At 49.5% G+C, this 19,322-nt stretch overlaps 1 protein-coding gene across 3 annotated transcripts in view; it reads left to right on the top strand.

Moving 5' to 3' along the window:
• Window positions 1-19,322, top strand: part of CREBBP (CREB binding protein) — a 2,841,012-nt gene that overhangs the window by 2,440,761 nt on the left and 380,929 nt on the right. The gene's annotated exons all lie outside the window — the stretch shown is intronic.

Below are 19,322 nucleotides of genomic sequence, written 5' to 3'. Positions count from 1 at the left end.
AAAACAGACAAGTGTCCACGTTTGATTTATTTGCAGAGGGATTGCACCCTGCAGTTGGGTTATACCATTTGATGTTTTGTTGAAATCAATAAAATCTAATTTACAAAAAAAAAGAAATCTTTACAGGGAATCTGATAATATCCCCCACCCCTTTGCCGTAGTGTGTGTGGTCTCTCAATGTTAATATCAAGTATAGAAAATTCTCTAATTTACGCACCCCTCGACCCAATGGTCTTAGTAATGCTACTTTAAAATATGATGCTGCTTTATGGGCTAATATTCTGTTAATCCTATTCTCTTACATCATTGAGTTGAAAACTACTCCACTGACCTGGAAATTATCAGTTGTTAACCCAATCTACAAGAAGGGAGCTCGGACTGACCCCTTGAATTATCGACCAATCTCCCTTCTGGACAGTGAAAGCAACATATTTGACTCTGTTGTGTTAGAAGAAGTGGAGACCTGGGTTCTGATGGCAGGGCGCTTATAAAAGTTCCAGACGGTTTTCAAGAAGCGCATTTCCACAACGCTAAATGGTTTTGTGCTGAGTTGTTTGCAGGAAAAAGCATGGGGTCAAACTCTGCACCCGTTTATGTAGCAGCAACGGACTTCTTGCAAGCTTTCGACCCAGTGAATAGATCGCTATTATGGGTAAAGCTTAGGGACTGGAACCTGCCAGAACCACTAATGGCAATCCAGATTCATCTACATGAGGGGAGTTCCTTACAAGTTAGATTGTACAGGTATGGTGCTTTAACAGATAGGTTTGGAATTCCTAGAGGTCTCGGGCAGGGCTGTGTCCTTGCACCATGCCTGTTCAATCTATACCTGTCAGATTTGGGGGATTATCTGTTAGTCTTCTTTTGCCCCTCGCAGACTTTCCACATTGGCGGTGTTGTGGCTCACTTACGCAGACAATGTGATTCTGCTAGACAAGACACAGATGGGTTTGCAGCCTTTGTTAAATGCAGTCAGGGGCTAAGAAAACAATGGGTTATACCTGGGACTTGGATAATCATGTGATTGCCCTTGAATCTAGCATTGTCCTTCTGGGTTTTGTCATGGAAGCTACCCCCAATAAAGGCTGTATTCTTTCAAGTGTGTTAGACAGGGCAGATCAATCAGTAGCACAAATGAAAAAAACAAATACAAAATATAGTAGATTCTCCCTAACTCCATTGATGGAGTTTTATAAAGTGAAAGATGTACCATCAATCTTGTATGGTCTGGAGATTAATTTATTAGCCAGGACTGTCGATTGGGAAAAGGTTGAATCTAGAATATGGAAGAAAGTGCCAAGATTACCAGTCTGTCTTCCAATTCCAACCCTTAGATTTTAACTAGGCTTGACTGACCTCATTTGCGTGCTGGTCTAAATTCTTGCTCTCTATACAAATATGTTGTACCCACCAAGAAACTCATTATATGAAGATCTCTCTCAAATTCTGACAGGTGCGGCCTGTGGTCCAATGATGAACTGTAAGAAATGAGCAGAATACAGATTAGGTCTAGGATGGGAAATAAGGAAAACAGGTATGGTGATCTCTGTAAAATGAAGGGGACGGTGCAGACAGGAGAATATTTATTGATACATTGTTCTGCCCTACTTAGTTGCAGGTATTTTCCAGCCCTGTGGTCTTTTACTGCAGACCCCACACCTCTGGTAGAGAACCACAACATGTGCCTAGGCTTATTCTGGCCAACACTCTGAAATCTCAGAAAAAGCATGATTGCAACAAACTGGCTTTAAAGCAGTTATTTTGGGTTTACTGACTTCTTGGGTATTGGCTCCGGTCTTCTCACTGTCCTACATTGCGTCCCGTACCCTTTCCTCCATACTGCATGAGCGTCCCTTCCAAGGGACGGGAGACTGAACCTTTTTCACCAGAAAAAACCTTCCCCTTTAAATTTAGAAGCGTGCAGGGGTGGGGTGCGACTATGCGCTTCCCTGACTCTGCCGCCACACCTCAGTCCCTTTTTCCACTGAAATTCACCAGCTCTCCTGGGTTTGGCTTCCACCATGTAATTCCACGCGCGGATACTTCTCTTCTGCCTTTTATATATTTTTATCATTCAGACACTCGGTCCTCAGGCGTCGCGCTCCTTCCCGGCGTATGCCGACTTCTACAGGGCTCAGCAGGTATCCATCCTGCAACATGCTCTTTCCAACTAAAGACCCCCCACACCCTCTGCCTACGTTGCCTTGGCCCAGACCACAGCTGGCAAGCTTGTACCGCGTGCAACGCGCTCTCCTCAAGGTCTCTTAAGAACAGACTAGCCAAGTGGAGAGAGCTCTTCCAGAGATCGCCTCCAAAGGACCTAAAGGACTTAGTCTATCATCCATCCAAGCCCAAGGTAGGGACGCTCTTTTCCAGCGCACCCCACAAGGGAGACTCCTTCCCGAGGACTCGCCCGAGCGGGAGGGTCCGCTCAGGTCCTCATACCAGCACAAGTACCGAGGCTACATCAGCTACCCTACCGGCGGACAGGCCGAAGGGGGTCAGTAGATCCTCCCAGTGACAGTGCCGAGGTACCAGAAGGTTCTTTTACCGGGTCTTCACCCGAGGAGCCATGCCCTAGTACCGGCAACATGTCAGAGGGGGCACCTATACGCTGTCCTCGGGCTGAGGAACATGGTAGGCCCCATGATCCACACTCAAGAGTCCTGGACGGGGCAGGGCCCAGTGACCCGAGGAACACGACGCAGACCCATGGAAACCAGCTCGACAAAATGGCTGCCGGCCCAGACATTCCTGACATCCGCCCGATACTGCTCCAAAGCAGGGAGCAGGTGGAGTAACGTGTGTCTAGGTGGGACTGGTGTCAACCAAGTATTTGGCCTACAGCCTACCCTTCATTTGCGCAGGGCAGGGTCCCGCTGCGTCCGTATGGGCAGGTCACGCAACAGCTCCAGCAGCCGTCCGCTACCCAGTCAATATCGTCTACCACTCCGGCCTGCGAGGACAGATTTTTTTTTAAAGGTTCCTCGGGCTCATGAAATCTCCTCGGATGGGGGACATCCTCGGGGACGCCATCAGGGACGTGCTCCCACCAATGGCCCCAGCGCTACAGGCCCAGTACAGGCACCTCTGGCCCCTTTGATGCCTCAGTCACCCGCTCCGGCCCCCCAACCGATCGTACAGGCAGTTCCGTACCAGCCTCCACTCCGGTCTCCGCTCCCCAGCCTTCAGTTCCCAGCACCCCTGCACCGATGCCGGACCAACTGGACCCTCAGGTGGACACGGATGAGGAGGAGGACCCGGACACACCGTCCTCAGCCAAGGCCTTCCACACACATCTGGCAGGGCTGGCGGAGTACTTGGGCCTTCCTCAACCCGAGGTTGAGCAACCAGCAGAGGGGGTCCTCACAGAAGTCCTCACGCTGCGTCCAACATCAAGAACTGGGGTCCCGATGCAGAAGGATGCGGTCGACTTGGCCAAAAAGGGCTGGCTCAAGACGCACTCGGTCCAGCCGATCAATCGACGCCTGGACGCCAAGTACAGGCAGATGGAGGGGGATATACTCTTGCTATCGGCCCACCCTCAGCCGCACTCTTCGGTGATCGCTGTAGCATCACTATACTCCAAGCCGCAGTCGTCCTCGGCCTCTTCCTCCTCTGCGGTGCTAGGGAAGGAGGAGAAGATCTTGGAGGCGTACGGGAAGAAGCTGTATTCCAACGCGTCCCAGCATCTTCGTCAAGCCAACGCGGATGCCATGCTGGCAGCCGTTAACCAGAGGCTTTGACTGGAAATTGCGGATTTCCTCCCATAGCTTCCGGCACATAGCCAATCACGATTCAAGACGGGACTGGCTGCGGCCAAGATGGTGGCACAAGACATCATGGAGTCCACTGTGGCCCACATTGACACCTCTGGCCGGACAATCTGCATTGCCACAGACATGAGAAGAACAGCCTGGCTATGTGCTACTGAATTCAACTCGGATGTCCAGGAAAGCATCTTAGACCTTCTGTTCGAAGGGGGTGACCTCTTCCACTCCACCACGGACGAGGAGCTGGACAAAAAGAAAAATGGCTCACAAACGGCCAAGTCTTTATCCATCCCTACAAAGATCACGCCCAAAACGTACACCCAGTCACAGCAGTGCTCGGACAAGGGGCGTACATACGGAGGGTCTGCGGCTTCCAAGATCAGAGGTCCAGGCAGTCTGACCGTTCGCTGACCCAACATCGGCGCAATAAACAAAAGGGGTGGGGTTTAAGGGCTTTTTCCAGTCCCACTCCTCTGCAACAGCTTCAGAGGGAAAGAAGGCATGACACGCCCCTCCGGGTCCACTTGTCTCCAGTGGGGGGCAGGTTTGCTCTTCATGCACATTTTTGGCACCAGATTCTCGCGCACCCCTGGATCCTCTGTAGTATCCCGGGTTACCGCCTCTCTAGCCCAGCCTCTCCTCCCTCTTCCCCTCCACTTCCACAGGTTAGGACAGCAACTCTGTTAGCAGAGATCCGGTCGCTCGTCGAGAGCCAGGCAGTGGAGGAAGTCCCAGCCTCCCAGCGAGGCTTGGGCTTTGACTCCAGGATTTTCGCCGTTCAGAAGAACCAGGCGGGCCTGAGAGTTGTGCTGGACCTTTCCACCCTCAACCTCTCCTTACCTCTTCAGAAATTCAAGATGTATTCGTACCACTTCTCAAGAGCAAGGTTGTCCTCATCCAGACAGACAACTCGACCAGCATGTATTACGTCAACAAGCAGGGATGCACCAGATCCCCTCCTCTGTGCAGACTGGCAATCAGCATGTCTGAGTGGGCCCTGGAAAACGACATCTACCTCAAGGCAGTCCACCTCCCGGGGGAATCCAACCTGGAAGCGGACAGGCTCAGGAGGTTGGGAGCAGACAATAACGAGTGGCAGCAAAACAACCTCGTTATTCAGGAGATCTTCAACAGGTGGGGTCATCCCCAGGTGGATCTCTTTGCCACCTGGCACAACAAGAAGTGCCCTCAATTCGCTCCTGGCAGGGACATGGCCCCCGGCTCCCTTGGAGATGCGTTTCGGCTTCAGTGGAACGGCATTAGAGTTTACGCCTTTCGGCCGAGTGATTTGCAAGATCAAGGAGTCTCACCAACTGAACATCATTCTAATAGCTCCATAGTGGCCGGCCAGACCATGGTTTTCGGAGCTGCTCAGCCTCTGAGAGGCCTCCGATTCACCTCCCGACCGGCCCAGCACATCTTCTGGCACAGCAGGGGGGCAGGGTCATCCACCGCGCACCACAGAAACTTGCCCTCACAGCATGGTACCTAAGCAGGTAACGCTGCGGCACCTCCGCCTCTCCCAGGCTAATCTGGAAATCTGGAAATCATACAGGGCGCAAGGAGCAAGGCTACCAGGGCCCAGTATAAAAGTAAATGGGCCAGATTCTACCACTGGGCAGACTCCAAGGCATGTACCTTGGACGACATGCTCTGCTTCTCGGCGCACCTTGCCCACTCAGGTGTGCAGGTGGACACCTGCCGTGCATACCTCGCAGCCATCAGGGCTTACAGGAACTCGGAGGAGGGGACCTTATCCTCCTCCAATCCTATCAAGAAGCATTTGACGGGGCTCGCAAGGCTCTACCTGCCCGTCAAGAGGGCGCACCCCGTGTGGGACCTCAACATTGTCTTAGGCGCCCTGGCGCACAAACCGTTTGAGCCAATGTCGTCTGCGGACATCAGGCTGGTCACCATCAAGACCGCCTTGCTAGTCGGCCTCACCTCGGCTCGTAGAGTCCACGAAATCCAGGCGCTGGTCGCCTTGGAACCGTATACTACCTTTCACAGGGAAAAAGTAGTCCTGCGGACACACCCAGCATTTCTACCCAAGGTGCCGTCTGCTTTCCACTTGAACGAGGAAATAGTCCTTCCTACGTTCTTTGCCGATCCTAAGGACAAAGCACAGAGAGTACTGTACTGCCTGGATGTCAGGCGTGCCCTGAAATTCTACTTGGACAGGACCAAGGGCTTCCGCAAATCGGACGCCCTGTTTCTCCCTTTCGGAGGCGCAAGACCAGGCTATCAGGCCTCCATATCCCGCTGGATGGTCTTGGCCATCAAGGAAGCATACGAGGGCCAGCACAAGCCGCTTCCAGCCAATATGCATGCCCACACAGTCAGGGCCAAGGCAACGGCCATCGCATTCCAGCGCCATGTCCCTTGGCAAGTTGAAAGCAGGGTGGCCACTTGGCCACTCTCTCAGCTTTCTGCAAGCATTACTGTTTGGATGCCGGCTCTAGGTCTGATGTGGCTTTCGGACAGGCGGTTCTGAGGAACCTATTTGCTCAAGGAGGCTCTTGTCTCCACCCTGGGGCTACATTCAGTTGCAATCACCCATGCAATATGGAGGAACGGCGACGGGATGTAAGAGTAATTATAAGTTACTCACCATAATGACTAACATACTCTTGGTCCTTAGTCCCCTTTCCTCCATACGTCCCACTATCCTCCCCCCCCTAATAATATTGGTGTTATTAGGCAATGTTAAATCTATTGTCGACGCGTTAATGGGGACTGATGTGTGCCATCAGAGGGTGGAATCAGGGCAGCGCATGCTCCCTGAGTCGCACCCCTGCGCGCCCCTAAATTTAAAGGGGAAGACGTTTTTTTCTGGTGAGAAAGGTTCCGTCTCCCGTCCCTTGGAAGGGACGCCCATGCAGTATGGAGGAAAGGGGACTAAGGACTAAGTACTTAGTTACTACAGTGAGTAACTTATAATTCATTTATATCGTGCTCGTACACAAGTGTTTCAGAGCGCAACCAGGCAAAAAGAGAGGGGAACAAGGGAGAACAAAAAACAAAACAGCGATCTTACTAGGCCCAATGACCTTCAAGAAAGCGCAAGAGCATGGAAAAGGGAAAAAGGGGTAAAGTGCATGGAAGAGGGGTGGGGATGTGAGGTGCGGAGCAGGGGAGAGAAACAGAATAAATATTAAATAAATAAATAAGGGGCGATAAAACCAATGTAGTGCAGTCAGCAAGTGGCAGGCGAAAGTTGGTCAGATAAGGTATATCTGATAAGTGCAGAAGTGAAGTAGGAGGGGACTGTATGGGTACAGATACAGAACCCTAATGCAGAAGGTGGCCTGGAGGCAGTGCAGGATCCTGCGCCACAATGACAGAGGTTGGCCAGGTGCACAATGCCAGGAGAAGAACAGATCAACAGGGGAGAAGGGGGGCAGAGGCAAAGGGGAAGGTATTGAGATGCTTCCGGAACCGGACATGGTTTTCCTCAAGTTTCAAGGTGGTAGGGAGGCTGTTCCAAAGAGAGGCACCAGCCAAAGACAGTTATCTACTCCCAACTCGTTTTTTTGCAAAGCGACTAACCCTGAGGGAGTTAGAAGTAGAGGAGCGAAGGACTCGAGAGGGGAGGTATTTACGGTGCAATAGTTGAAGGTATTTTGGTCCCAGGCCCCAGAAAGCCTTGTGGACAATGCAGAGGGTTTTAGATGTAAATCATTGCATCCACTGGGAGCCAATGAAGGGATTTCAGGGCTGGAGAGATATGATCCCAGGGCTTGAGGCCAAGGACAAGTCTCGCAGTCCTTTTCTGGATTAGTTGTAAAGGGCGCAGAGTGGAAGCAGATAGATTTAGAAAGAGGCTGTTACAGTAATCCAGTCTGCAGAGAACCAGAGCTTGGCAGACAGTGAGCTTTTGAGGAAAGGCAGAGTACCTCTAAGGTGGTGCAATAAGAAGTTTGACTTTTTGAAGACGTCGGAGATGTGTGAGGAGAAGGAAAGTGTAGAGTCAAAGATAACCCTGAGGTTCATAGCCGCTCAGGTGGGGGTAGGAGGAGGGCCAAGGGAAGCCGGCCAGTGAGTGAGTGGAATGGATGGAGGTGGTGTACCAATAAGGGGGATCTCGGTCTTGTTGGCATTTAGACATAAATCGTTGGCAGTACACCAATTTTGAATGGCGATTAGACAATCGGAGATTAGAGAAGGAAAGAAGGAGGTTGAAGGAAGCCTGAAACTGAGTTTGGTGTCGTCAGCATAGCACTGGAAAGTTGTGCAGAAAATGGACATGCAGTAGGCGAGATCAGGTATTGGTTGAAAAGCAAGGGCGAGTGCTTAGACCCCTGGGGGACACCTCATGAGGAGAGGGAGATAGAAGATAAAGGACCCAAGTTGCACCTGGGAGGGTCGATCAGAGAGAAAAGAGGTTAGCCAGGCCAGAGCCTGATCAGTGATACCCAGGTTGTCATGGAGACGATTGAGCAGGGTGGTATGGTTGACTGTGTCGAACGCAGAGGAGAGATCAAGTAAGATGAAGACAGAGGGAATGTTTGAATCAAAGTTGGAGAACAGGTCTTCACAGATGTTCAGGAGAGCAGTTTCCATGCTTCTGGCAGCTTTGAAGCCAGATTGGTGGCCATAGAGGGAGCCAACAGAGTCAGAATGAAGATTAAGCTGAGAGATGACCAGCTTTTCCAGGAGCTTACCCAAAAGGGATTAATGGAAATTGGGCAATAGTTTGCCGGACATGATGGATCAGCACTGGCAGTGGATTTCTTGAGGAGAGGATGCACAAGGGAGTGCTTAAGAGGGGAGGGGAAAGAGCCGGAGGCAAAGGAGAGGTTGCAGGAATTGGCAAGGGCCTGAGCAAGGGTGTCAATGTGGTCCGTAATGATTTTAGAGGAACAGGGATGAACCTGTTTTAATAAGGTTTTCATAGATCAGACTTGTCTAGCTACCTCATCAGGGGAGAAAAGAGGAAAGGAGGAGTAAGTGGGAGGGGAGGTAGCTGAGGGAGGGTCAGCAAGACGAGAAGGAGCGGGAGGAGGAGGGGGAGCTGTTACGCTCACCTGGTATCCACAGGGACGCCACCCAGCCGGGTTACTCGCTGGTATGCTTCTCAGCTTTGCCCTGATGTGGTCTGCGGGGAAGGTTCTGCCTGAAAATACAGGACTGTGTTCAAGACTGACCAACTGGGGTAAGTATCCTCCCTCCACCCCTGTATGATTTCAGTCCCTCTGGCGCCCTCTCCTCACCTTGTGGTAGAATTAGGCGTGCTCTCTGTCCTGCCTTCTTTGCAGGGGCACGTTGTCTTTCATGGGCGAGTGCGGTCCAGTTACTTCACTGACGCTGGCCCGTTTGATATTGTTCAGGTATGTCTTATTGCTGTTCTTCAGTTTTGTTGCTATCCTGCATGCCTTTCTTTGTTTAAAATGTCTCTTTTTTTCTCCCTTAGGTATGTGGAGCTTCAGCGCGGCGAACTGGCTTGGTTGAGCCCCGCTGGTAAATGATGGCGCATTAAGAGCTCTATAATGCGGTAAGTAAGCGCTATGCGCAGCGCTGCAAAGTCTTGCCTTTGCTAACCTGTGTTTTCCTTCCTTGTAAGTCGCAGTATTCATCAGCGCGAGTGGAATGTCTGGAGTGGTGCCAGCCGAGAGGCGACCAGCCAGGTAAGCCTTTTGAGCAGTTCGTAATTTGTAAATGTGTCTACTGCTTTCTTTAATGTTGCCTCTATCTTCCTCTTTCAGGTCGTTCTGTCCGGGAGGCGTGCAGATTCGGGGAAGCTGTTCTCAGTAGCTGCGAGTGTTTAAAGATGAAGACTGCAGGTAAGATGATGCTGCTGCTAATGATGTTCCTTTTGTCTCCTTGCAGGTTCTGCTTCTCCGAGGTTCGAGGGAATAGCTGGACACGGTGAGCGTCACGTTGCAAGCTGCAAAGTAACGCAAAGCGTGTTGTCTTGCTCGGGTGTGGTTTCAATAGCCCCAACAAAATAGTCTAGGTAAAGTAGTCCCTAGGCTACCACACCCAAACACTAGACCACATAGCTTGGTTCTTAGGAACCAAGCTATGTGGATGCCTCCATGTTGGCTGACAATACAATAAAGTAGTTCCCAAGCACATTGTTTTTCATGGTGTATGAGCCTGGCGCCATAGGCGCCAGGACTGGCCCCATGAGGGCTTTTGTAGAGGATGCCAGGCTCTAGAGGCCCGAGTCCTGATTCCACCTGGCCAATGGGTTTGCCATAGGGGGTTTTGGGTGAGAGTTGTGACAGGAGCAGAGGAGAGGGTGGACAGGATGTCCGCCAGTATGTTCAGACTAAGGTACTGCATATGCCATTCAACGGAGAGAACCAATTCGGCAAGGCAGTCGACAAGTCTTTTCAGGCAATAAAGATCGACACAGAGATGGCACGCTCCCTGGGAACCTTACCGCAGCGACTGCTGTCATCCTTTCGCTCTTCCAGTGGAAAACCAGGACGATCTTCCAAGGGTAATAATACCGCATACCAGCAGCCTTCATGCTCCTCCACTCAAGAAGCATACAGGGGTTGCTCTCAAGGCAGCGAAGGATAGCGACAGGACAGAGCTCTGACCCCCCAAGCAGGCCTAAACCGGCCGTGGCCTCGGCACCTACTTATGCACCCCAATGGGAGGCCGGCTGGCGAAGTCCATCATTATGTGGAAAAAGTACACCATGGACAGATGTGTGCTGGATGCTCCCGGACAGGGACACACCTTGAAGTTCCAATGCAGGTGTGTCCGTATTCTGCCAGTTTTCCAACGAGAACACCACAGCTTGTGCAAGAGGTGCAGTCCATGTTACAGAAAGGGGCAATATAACCCGTCCCGCAGCATCCCCAGGGCTCCGGAGTATATTCCAGATACTTTCTGGAAACAGGGTGCGGGGGGCGTGGGGGAGTTGGAGCCCGTTCCTGGATTAACGTCATCTCATCAAATACTAAAGTCCCAAAAGTTCCAGATGGTCATGTTGCAACACGTTCTTGGCCAACTGGAGCAAAGAGATTTTCTGACATTGTTGGATCTGGAGGACACCTACTTCCACATCCTCATTCACAAGAAACACAGCAAGTTCCTATGGTTCATAGTTCAAGGTCAGCGCTACCAGTTCAAGGCCCTGCCCTTCGGCCTGTAGTCAGCCCTAAGGGTTTTTACGAAGTGACTGGCCTTGGTGGAGCCACATCTGCATCTACAAGGCATCCAAGTATAACCCTACCTGAACGACTGGCTGGTGCGTTCTTTCTCACACACTCTGGCAAGTGAACACAAATGAACAAACATCGAGAACCGTACGTCTGCTGATGGAGTTGGGGTCCTCCATAAACTATCCAAAGTCCTGCTTGAAGCCACCTCAGGACGCGCAGTTCCTAGGTGCCCGACTCAACACAGTGACTTGTTTGGCATCTCCCTTGAAGGACAGGGATTACCATAAAAGGTCATAAAAGGCAAAGTGCAGCGCTTGTCTTCAGCTCAGACGGCGACGTTTCGGTCCATCAAGTCGCTGCTGGCCATGATGTTGTCCTGCATCAGCCTCGTTCGCTTTTGTAGACACATGAGACCTTTCCAGGAGTTTCTGGATGCGAGGTGGATGCAAGTGTCGGGGAAATTTGCAGACAAAGTCTCCCTCAACAAGGAGTTCCGTTGGGCGATACAGTGGCGGGGTGTCCTGCCGCATCTCGTCAAGGTGACTCCATTTCAGGTTCCTTCTTTTAGGATACGGCCACCACGGATGCCTCTCTAGAAAGATGGGTAGCCCACACCAGACAGTTGCATGCCAGAACAGCAAGGACCTCCACATCAATGTCCTGAAACTTTGGCCCATATTCTGGGCCCTCAAGTCTTTTTTGCCGTAGTTGAAGGGCAAGGTGGTGAGGATCTTCACAGATAAAACTACCACCATGTTCTACATCTGGAAACAAGGGGGGACCCGCTCACCAGCACATTTATCAAGGCATGTTCCTCGACCCCTTTCACCTACCGGGCGTCAAGAACACCATTGCGGACTCGCTCAGCAGGGAACTGGTTCTTACATCTAGAGGAAACTTGACCAGAACCACGTGGATCTTCTGTTCGGCAAATGGGGCCAGCCCCAGATCGCAACGGTGGCGAACACCAAGTTCCAGAGGTTCGCCAGCAGGTTCCCTCAACCGAGAAGCATGGGGGAACGCATTATTGTTCCTGTGGAAGGGACAGTTCTTGTACGCTTTTCCTCAGTTTCCACTCCCCTTATGTGTGATCAACACACTCGGAGAGTGCCACTGCAGGATAATACTCCTCGCCCCAGCATGGCCGAAACAAATCTGGTATCAGGACCTGCTGCCTCCATCAGTCACCCCCTCAATGAGGCTGCCACTGTCCCCGGACCTTCTCACCAGATGAGAAGGCAGGGTGATTCTGCATCACAACCCGGAGTCTCTGAACCTGAAGGCATGGCTCGTACAGCCCTAGAATTTGGAGGTTATACTTTACCCGCAGAATGTAAGGGCATCCTGGCCAGGGCCTTGTCAACATTGAAGTGCTACGGATATAAATGGAAACGCTTCTCTGTGTGGTGCCGGACTCCGGCGATTACCCTGCTGCGTGTCATGGCCACGCAACTTATACCATATTTGCTTTGCTTGGCTAAAGCAGGACTGGCTCGCACCTCTATCAAGGTGCATCTCGCCAACATAACCATGTACACCGGGTCTCCGGGCAGACCTTCGCTGTGGTCTCACACTCGTCAAGGGGTTCCTCAAGGAACTCTTCAGGACATTCCCGCTGGTGAAGGCTCCTGCCCCAACTTGTGAGCTCAGTGTAGTGCTAAGTAAGTTCATGGGAGCTCCCTTCGAACCTATGCATCAGGTCCTGCTCAAGTTTCTCTCGTGGAAGACGGCTTTCCTCGTGGCTATCACCTCGACCAGCCCCTGTCTTGCAAGCAGCCTTACTTGTCTTTCCACGCTTCAAGGGTGGTACTGCGTACACACCCCACCTTTATGATATATGATATGTTATTTATAACACGCTTAATACCCAGAGGTTTCTAAGCACTACCACGGGGATCGAACCTCTGTTGCTCTGTGTCGTCTTCCTTCCAAGGCGAGCACATTGCCGCTGAGCTATCCTCCTGAGACGGTATGCCAAAAGTACCATCGCAATTCCACCTCAACTAACCTTTGGTGTTACTGGTCTTCTTTTCAAATCCGTTATCGCCAGCGGAAATAACTTTGCATTCGATGGTCATTGCCCGTGCCTTGAAGTTCTACGTGGCACGTATGAAGAACTTTCGTAAGACTACTCAGTTGTTTGTCAAGTTTGGACCTGTAAATCAAGGGGTACGACGGCCTTTCATCGCAGGATGTTTTTTGTGGGGTTTTTTACTGCAAATTTTTTGCAGAAAAAACTCATCACTTTTTGGGGGAGGGGTTAAAAAAATATATAAATTGGGTGTACGGGAATTAAAAAAAAAATGAAAGGGGAATGGGGGGGGATAAAAAAATGCTAAATTTGAGTTTTTTTTCATTAAAAAATGTGCTCTAAAAAACCCTGTGAAAAAACATCCTGCGATGAAATGACATGAAACCAAATCAAGGAAAGGCCTTATCGAAGGCTTTCATCTCCAGGTGGCTCTCTGGCTGCATCATGCACTGTCATTGATTGGCTAGCAGGCCACCAGAGCCATCGCAGCAACAGCGTTTCTCCCTGGTGTGCCCCTGCTCGACATCTGCAGAGCTGCTACTGGAGGTCCGTGCACACCTTCAAGCGGTTGTACTGCATCGACAGGGATACCTCAGAGGAGTCCCGAGTCGGGCAAGCAGTGCTATGCAACCTGTTTGTCTGAGGTGAGTCTGTTGCAGAGGTGAGTGCTAATTGCTTCTGTTGCGCCTTGCCACCTCCTGTGGTTGTGTATGTGTACTGCTGGTTAATCGTTATTCACGAGCATGTGAATCCATGCCAGACCCCATGCTGGAGAAGGTTTGTTACTTACCTGTAACTGTTGTACTCCAGCATGGGTCTGGCATGGATTCACATGTGAACCCTTCCGCCTTCCACTATGTGGTTCTTCTTGGTTCATACTGTCACTTTACCTGCTCACCTAATCTGAAGATGGCCACCAGGGGTGGAGGAGTTTAGTGAGAGGACTGTCATTAGATGGGGGCAGTATGAACCAGAGGACAGTGATTGGTTTAGAGGAGGAATACAGTTTTAAAGTGAAAGTGAAACTGTTTCTTCTTTTACAGAGGATTCCCAGCCTGACTGGGCATATTCATAGTATGTGAATCCATGCCAGACCCATGCTCGAGATCAAAAGTTACAGGTAAGTAACTTAATTCATCTCTAGGGTTTAACTGCATCTTGTGCTGATGCCTGTGGACAACTGCAATCTCGAATTCAACCATCTACAAACCTTGCATCTTTATCCATAAGAGAACATTGTTCCATTGTAGTCAACTAACCAATCAATGCATTCCACTCAACCAAACACAGTGCAGCTTCATATAAAAAAAAGATCCTGTGAATCCAGGTTTGCATGTCCTTCTAAAGCAGTAGTCTTCAAAAAGGCTGAAAGTCCCCTCCCACCTGGCAAAAAAGTGTACGTCTGGGTCCCCCCGGATCCCCACCAAACGAGGAGGCTACTGCATGGAGATGGTGGTCTAGCAGGGTGAAGGTTTGCACACGTGCCATAATATCTCCTTCCATACAGGAAATGCTTTTAATCCTGGATTTACAATGTATACCGGAATTGTAGAAGTCCCAGAATGTAAAGTAAAAGAAAACTCTGTTGGCATCTCCAGAATGGAATGGAGCATATTGCCATTTATTTATGCATTTTATTTATATGGTGTGAAATAAGAGCCCCGGGGCATAGGGTCGCTTAGACCGTACATACGAGACATGGGACAAAAAAAGTGCTAATCAGGACCGGATGCATCAGTCAGGGGGAAAAAATAAAGAAAGAGTAGTCTAATGGAACAGCAATGTTTTTAGTTCTCCTTAGAAGGCAGTGAGGAGCAGACTCTTCGGTCAGGAGGCAATGCATTCCACATTTTTGGAGCCCATAAGGGAAAGACCCTCGAGCTACAATGGAAAGTCTAGCCTGTAGCATGTCCAGAAGGCAGGCATTATTGGATCTCAGAACTCTGCAGCTGGGTAGCCATGTAATACTACTCGACAAGTACTTTGGGCTCTCGCCATATAAGCGATTGTGTGTAATACATTGAGATTCTGCTGCTGATTGGTAGCCAGTGTAGAGCAGTGCGGGCTGCAGATAAGTGATCTGATCTTCCCAGTCCCTCAACAATGCGCACAGCATTGTTCTGGAACACCTATAGCAGTTATTTCACCTTTAGCAATGCCCATCAGAATACTAGAGGCATATATGCATCAAGTGGGTAAACGTGTTGAAAGGTACATGTGGTGCACAGGTGACCATACTACATATCCCTAGTTATGGGAGGTGGTTGATGGGCAGGCCACCTGGCCCTACTCTCATGTATATCTCTCAACCTGTTGAGCCTTTGAATGGGATGAAATTTGATATTTTGGAGGGTCAGGCCATTGAGGTCCATAAGAAGCATTTAGTTTGTTGGCAAGGTGAGGATGTGCCAAGAAAATGCACAGCCCTCTAATGTGTGATTTAATATGGTCCCATATGTACCAAGAGGGCAGGGTACACATGTGGGGATTGCTGCTCCACCCACATAAAACCGAGAAGCAAAAGGCCAGTCACTAAGGTTTATATTTCCACAGTGGGATACAGCCAGACTTGATCACAAGAATACACATGCTTTGCTGCTGCGGTCCATAGTTTGCCTTCTCTCTACCTCCCTCCTTCATTCCCCTTCCCCTTCCCCTGTCCTCGGCCGAAAGTATAAGTTAAAGATCAAAGGGGACAACAAGGATCCCTGAAGGACTCCATATTTCAGCAGAATTATTTCCGAGAGGAACCATCCCAGGGCCACCTGTTGTGTCCTATCCTTAAGGAAGGAATTAAACCACTGTGTCACCTGTTCGGATGCTCCCCCTACTTTGTTTATACGTTGAAGTGCAATCCGGTGGTCCACCGTTTCTGCGCTTCACTCTATCACTGATGTTCTGTCACCCATCTTTATCTTCCTCCATAATCTGGCTTGTCTCTCCTTACTCAGTCTTACGATCTTCCTCTACTGTTCTTTTGCCTTCCCTTTGTACTCCTCCATCCCTTCTCTCCTTTACATCTTCTGTCTTTTCTCGCTTTGTCCCTGACTCCAATTCTGTCTCTCCTCTGTCCCTCCCAGTCAGTTTCTTTTTCCTCAACTACTGCCTCTTCATTTTTCCGACCCATGTTATTTGGTAATAGGGTTCCTTTGCATTCTGTCTCTGTTACAACTCTTATTTGTTTCTGTCTCCTCTGTTCCTGGTATCCCTCTGTGCACTTTCCATCCATTTTCCCTTCTGGCTACCCCCAATTCTTTTCTGTCTTTCATCTCCCCCAGCAGCAAACACTCACCTCCCATTTGCCTTCCTCTTGATCATTTGACTCTTTTCTCTTTACCTATTTCTATCTTGCCTTTTTACATGCCTCCTTATCCGCTATGTATTTCTATTGTGCTGCATTATTTTTAATCCTTTATTAAGCTCTCACTCCCTCTTTGTCCTGTCCTGTCTTCTCCCAGCCTGAAACTGAATTCAGCACCTGCTGTGAGCACATAACCTGTTTGACCCAACTGCCTATATGTGGGTATGGTTCTGCCAGATTATGTTCTCACAGCCGCTCTGATCATTGGCATGCAAAGCAGGCAGGGGCCAACGGTCTAGCTTCTGTGCCGAGGAGGAAAACAGTCCCCACCCTCTCATTCCAGAGGCCCATTCACACTGCATGTGAATGGGACTTAAGAGAAAGCCTGAGAGCATTTACATGATGAGCGGCTGTTTATTTTTTGTTTTCAAGTGGTGGGAAACTGAGCCAGCCCCCCCCGTACCCGTAAGGGGGGAGCCCCACGCAGTTGGAATACTGCTGCTCTAGGGACAGACAGCGTGTCAGTAGATTTTTATAATGCAATTGATTTTTAGAAAAAGCTGAGTGTAGACTGTATATTGATGTATCTTGAGGTCTGTGTTGGTGAGGAATTCCTCCAGAGGTTCCATGGTGAGGTTGGAGATAACTGAGGGTCAGTATGGCGCCTTGTGGAACTCTGTGCATTAGTGGGTAGTCACTGTATCTGTTGGGACCCATCTACAAGAGTTTGTGTCTATTGTAGCGGGAGGAGGCAAACTGCATGATTGTTCTGTTGAAGACCACGCAGCTGGCAAGGATGATGCCGTCTTCATAGTCAACACTATTGAAGGCTGCAGAGAGTTTTACTAGGCAGGAACCCCTTTGTGCAGAATTTTGTCTGTGTAGTCGATAACTTGGATGGTGGTGGTTGGATGAATTATAGTCGGAATTCAGATTTGTAGTTCCTTGGGCGTTTGTGCAGACTGATCCTTCTGTTCAGCAGAATGACGATAGTCTTTTTGCTTACTTTGCAGAGGAAGGGTAGATGCATGAAGGGGAGTCAGTTGGCCTGGCTGTCCGGGCTTGCGTATGAGTATGTTAAGCAGGCGGATGATCCATGGCATTTTCCAGGGTACATCTGGGAAAGGTGCCTTGAATGAGCAATGCATTGATGACATTGAGGAGCAGTGTGTGTGTGCGCGCTTCACCTGAGACGATTTACACAATGCAGAAGGGGATGATGTTATCTTCGTAGGTGGCAAATTTGAGCACTACCAGTGTGTTGGTCTGGTCTTCTGCAGTAATTGGCTTTAATTTGGTTCACCTTTGTAATTGTGGGCTGGTATGGACAGGACATCTGTGTTTGAAGCTGTCATTGGGTTGCCTCATTTTGTCTGTAATGTTGCATTGGGCTATGGGTTGGGATATTTCAGAGTCTGCAGGAAGGTGATGTTGTGCTTCACTGCTCGGGTGATTGCTCTGCACATGTTGGATGCTTCCGTGATGGTTGCTGTGTAGTTTATTTTCTATCTATGGCAATGAGGGTCCTACATGCCGAATTGATTATAAGGTTGAGGAGGTCTTCTTTCAGGGGATTTTCTCCAAAACACTGCTCGTCTGTGAATAACACGCATGCATTCAATTAATTCCTCTGTACCATTGTTTAGTCAATGTTTCAGTGATCTACGGTTATTAGTGGTCACAGGGTGTGGTTGAGTGCACTGAGCTCTATGCCGATCTTCTTGTGGCACGGATGTAGCGGCCAAGGGCATGAGATTGCTTTTCAGGAAGATTCCTAGAAAAGTTCTTAAAGGAGCAATGCAGTGTCTTTGTTGGCTTAAGTTGACCATGATGAGGAAGGGAGGGAGGGAGGGAGGGAGGGAGGGAGAGGGAGAGAGAGAGAGAGAGAGAGAGAGAGAGAGAGATATGGTTGTGTAACCTACCCAGTACAAAGGTAAAAGTGTGGGTAGGCATTCAGTAGTTGGAAGGGTAGTGACTAACAGGTTAAGTGTGTCGCCTTTGTTGCTGGATGGTTACGAGTCGGCTCGGGGCTATGGTGCTGAGCAGTTAAATAAGGTCTCTCTGGTTTTCGTATTGGCTAGGTGCTTCTGGGCAAGTTGAGGTCTCAGAGAAAGATGTTAGTTATGTTACTGGATGCTGTTGTGATGAGGTCTGTGATTTTGTCGAGGAAGGACTGTTGATTTGGTGTTCTCTTTGATCAGATGGAGTGTGACTGTCTGAGGAAGTTACGTTTTTTCAGTGGGTTGTGTGCTCCTGATTGGCTCAGATCCATGAGTTATTGTGGATGATTGCAAATCTTCCTCCAGTCTTCCCTTTGCGGTCCTTGTGTTAGATGTTTTAACCTGTAAGACTGAGGAAATCCATGCTATATCTGGTGGAGTGGGTGATTCAAGTCTCTGTGATGAAGTATCTAGATTGTGAGTAGTGATGAGGTAGATGTTGGCTCCATGCATTACTATGGAGTCAGGATTGATGAGCATTAGGTTGCAGGTATGTATTGGAGGTGTAGTGTGGGTGGTGATGAGTGGCATGTGAAATAAATGCTGCATGGAGGTGTGGGATGGAATTTAGGACCAGGTATTTGCATGTCTGGGTACAGATGGAAAAAGGTGGGTGTAGCATACTGATCATGCTGTCTTACCTGGGATAGGAGGAGCAGGGGATTCTTTTAGGACCAAATAGGAATGTAATTGTCCTTGTGCTAGTCTGTCCTTATAGGAACAATATTTCCTTTGCTTCGGATGTGAGTTAGAGACTCCTGGGATCTAATAGTTAAGAGGGGGGAAACGTGGTGCCGGAGGCAGAAACGGTGAGAAAAGAAACTTGCCGTGATTGGCTGATGGGCATGAAAGACCTTGACCCACTTGCATTAGCTAACCAGTAGCTAGTCATTCAGAACTAGGGAATTGTTTAACTTAATTCACCCTCATATTCCATTTAGGTTGAGTTAATCTGTGCCCCTTGATGGATGTTGATCTGGCAATGATAGGTGGCGACCCATTTGATTGGCGGCAGTAGAGAAGAATACTTCAGCATTGGGAGAGATGGTGTGACACCGCCCCACAAACAAAGTACCCTAAAGAAATGTTGATATT

Source organism: Ambystoma mexicanum, chromosome 2q, assembly GCF_040938575.1.
Source record: "Ambystoma mexicanum isolate Mex_15411 chromosome 2q, UKY_AmexF1_1, whole genome shotgun sequence".
Classification (NCBI taxonomy): domain Eukaryota; kingdom Metazoa; phylum Chordata; class Amphibia; order Caudata; family Ambystomatidae; genus Ambystoma; species Ambystoma mexicanum.
This window is presented reverse-complemented; position numbering and strand designations above follow the sequence as displayed.